Below are 3,975 nucleotides of genomic sequence, written 5' to 3'. Positions count from 1 at the left end.
GCCCTTGACCAAGAATTGAACCCTCGACCCTTCAGTGTGCAGGCCAACGCTTTAACCATTTAGCAACACTGGCTAGGGCGTAGCTGTACTATTTCAGAGTAGTGGTATTTCACCAGCAGCCCGCAAGGCCGGCGTGCCCCCCTCCCTGCCCCCTCGAGAGAGGGGACTCAGGGAAGGGACGCCGGGGGCCTCCCACTTGATCAGAGATAGCTGTACTATTTATGATAGTGAGGTAGTGAAATCAGAACAAAATGCTCAGGAGCCGTTCTCACATCCTATATAATAAAAGGCTAATATGCAAATGATCCCCTGGACCAGTAATTTCACCAAGGGGCAGGGCTATCCTGCCAACTGCCTGGGGCCCCTCCCCACAGCCAATCCCTCCCCCAATCAGCCCCTCCACCCCAATTGGGGGAGGGGTCAGCCGGCCAACCACCTGCGGCCACTGATTGGCCCCCACCACCCTGATCCGGGAGCGGGTCAGCCAGCCAACTACCTGTGGCCCCTTCCCCTGGCCAACCTGGCCCGATTGACCCCAATTGGGCCAGGCCAGCTGGACCCCACCTGTGCACAAATTCGTGCACAGGGCCTCTAGTTTCCTAAAGAATAATATTGTATGCCTGGGGCCTATATTGTTTGTACAAACAATGTAATTCACAGTGAAAATTTTGAATGCTTTTAAAAAAAAAAAAACCCTAAAATCATCATAGTTGCTAAACAAAGAATGCCTATGTGACCAGCCCCTACTGCAAACTCTACTCTGTGAGTCTCAAACAGGTTTGCCAGGGAAAAACCATCACACAGGCATCACTGCATTTGTGCTGCTGGTGAATGGGTGTACTCTCTGTGACCCATGATAGGAGGAGGAGGTCAGGGGAACCTGTACACAGATTCCTGGAAACTCTGCCTGTTTCTTGCTCCTACTTGATCCCAGTTGTGACTCTAAGTGTCAGAAGTGAGTACAACCATATGTTAAGTCCCTTGGGTCCTCCTAGTGAATCATCAAATGAGTTGGAAATCTTGAGTCACTAGAAATATTCACAAAGTAACTGACAACCCTGGGAGATCTGAGGCCTACGGCCAAATTAACAATCACCCTTGTGAAGTACAGCTATCTCAAAAACAAACAAACAAACAAACAAACAAAATCTTAAAAAACCCACAGACATTGGATTACCACTTTCATCACAAGTAAAATTTGAGAACAAATGGGCCAAATATTAAAATTTATTTTTAAATAAAAATTCTAAGAGAGATGAGGTATTGAGAATGGGCTAATTGGGGCTGGGCCAGCCCACGGGGTGGAACATGAGAGGTTGACTGCTCAGCACCGGCCCGGATCTGGCAAGTTGGCCAGCCACAGTGCATGTCATAGCGACTGGTCATTTTGGTCACTTGGTTTTTATATCTATACTAATAAAAGAGAAACATCCAAATTGGTGTCACTCTGCTATGCCCACCAGCCAATCAGATGAGTATGCAAATTAACCCAACAAAGATGACGGTTAATTTGCATATGCAGGCACAGAGTGAAGACTGAAAGCTCTGGCCTGACTGAAGACTGAAGACCAAAGACTGAAGAGGCTTGGTTTCTCCTGTGAGGCCGCAGTGGGGAAGCCAAGCCTCACTGCAGCTGCAGCAGAGAAGCCAAGCGGCCACAGAGCTGGAGGCTTGGGTTGCTCCCAGTGATGGAGAAAGCCAAGCTTACTGCCCGCCCTGGCCGCCACTCAAGGGAGAGAACAACACGCAGGCGCGGCCAGGAGCCTGAGAGATCAACACAGAGGGGCCCCTACTCTAAGCCTCCCCGGTGTGACTGGGGGCATGCCCCCACCGGACACACACACACACACACACATACACACACACACAGGGCAACTGCTCTGACCCTCCGTGGTGTGGCTGGGTTCAGCCACCAGTGGACACACACACACACACACAGGGTGCCTGCTCTGAGCCTTTAACGCTGCTGAGGACAGGCCTCCCAGCAGACACACACACACACACACACACACACAAGCGCCTGCTCTGAGCCTCTGCTGCCAGACAGTAAGCAGTCAGTAGGACATCCACTGAGGGCTCCTGGACTGAGAGGGGTCAGGTTGGGCTGAGGGACCCCCAACCCCCAGTGCACAAATTTTGTGCGCTGGGCCTCTAATATTTTAGGTAATAGAGAATCCATCATATTTAGGCATGCTATAGCACTGTGCAACAATATATCAAATGACATTGTGTTAGTGTAACAGAAAAGATGTAATGAAAATAATAATTGCAATTGCTAGCATTTATTGAGTACTTACTATGTGTCACTAAATTTTAAACTTATTTTATTAACTCATTCAGTCCTCAAAAGAGTGTATGAATTTATTTCCCCCATTTTAAAGATGAATTATCTGAAGCACATAGTGATTAAATAACTTGTCTAAAATTAAATTGTTGTTAAATAAAATAGGTAATCTCTGAATTGATGCAGTCTGGTAAGCTATCTATTAATGCAGTCCAATTCCAGAGGCTGAATTTTTTAAACATTATGTGAAACTGCTTTTCATAAACCCTGCTTAATATTAGGGTTGCTTGATTTTGAAACCAAAACACCCAAACAACAAAATAAAACAAAACAAAAAAACACACCCAGAGTACCCAGTTGAATTTGAATTTTAGATAACAAAAAATCATTATTATTTATAAAGGTGTCTCAAATATTGCATGGGCCATATAATACAATGTATTTGTTGTTTATCTGAAATTCCAATTTGACTGGATGTCTTGTATTTTATATGGTACTAGAGGCCTGGTGCACAAATTCATGCACCAGTGGGGTCCCTCAGCCTGGCCTGTGGGATCAGGCCAAAACTGGCTCTCCAACATTCCCTGAGGAGTCCTGGATTGCGAGAGGGTGCAGGCCAGGTCAAGGGACCCCACCAGTGCACAATTGGGGCCAGGCAGGAATGTGGGAGGTTGGCCAGCTGAGGAGGGACTGCGGGAGGGCTCCCGGGTATGTCCTGCCCATCTTGTTCACTCCCGATCAGCCGGACCCCAGCAGCAAGCTAAACTACTGGTCAGAATGTCTGCCCCCTGGTGGTCAGTGCATGTCATAGTGAGCAGTTGAGTGGCCTTAGCATATCATTACGTTTTGATTGGTTGTATGGATGACCACTTAGCATATTAGGCTTTTATTATATAGGATTCCTATGAATATGCATAATGATATACATTCAAATAGAACTATGCTAATTTGTGTGATAAAAATACACCATTCAGATAACCTTTAAGAAATAACTTGCTTTCCAACCTAACGTGTAGGGTAAGCAGACAGGCTGTACCTGTCAGTCCCTTGTGGACTGCTGGAGTTCCAGAGAGCTCCCATGTCTATCCCAGTGTTATCAACCTGTGGGTCACGAACAATGAAAATACATCCTGCATATCAGGTATTTACATTACGATTCATAAGAGTAGCAAAATTACAGTTATGAAGTAGCAACAAAAATATTTTTATGGTTGTGGGTCACCACAACATGAGGAACTGTATTAAAGGGTCACGGCATTAGGAAGGTTGAGAACCACTGGCTAATCACTCCCTTTCTAGGGCAGCTGACATCCACTGACTGTGAAGGGTACATATAAAGGCTCAGACATTTTAATTAAATGTCAGACATCTCTGAGAGGCAATATTCAATCTAGAGCTCCTGCAGCTTGTTCACAGCTTTTGGGGACCTGCATTATAGTTTTACTTCCTTGGCCAACTCTGCCTCTGTACCCCTTCCTTTCACAGGTGTTCATCCTTAATTAATAACTTGCACTCCAGACTTCATCTTAGTGTTTGCTTCTAGAAAAGCCAACCTGTGAAAAGATACAGATAATCAAATAACAGGACAAGAAGAACCCCTTATCCTTACGAAGAACTTCTATTAACAGAAAAATATCATATTATAGCCCCTTTGCTGAAATCAAAGCAATAGCCCCTGTATGTCAGGATTT

Source organism: Myotis davidii, unplaced genomic scaffold (genome assembly GCF_000327345.1).
Source record: "Myotis davidii unplaced genomic scaffold, ASM32734v1 scaffold128, whole genome shotgun sequence".
NCBI classification, from domain to species: Eukaryota; Metazoa; Chordata; class Mammalia; order Chiroptera; family Vespertilionidae; genus Myotis; species Myotis davidii.
This window is presented reverse-complemented; position numbering follows the sequence as displayed.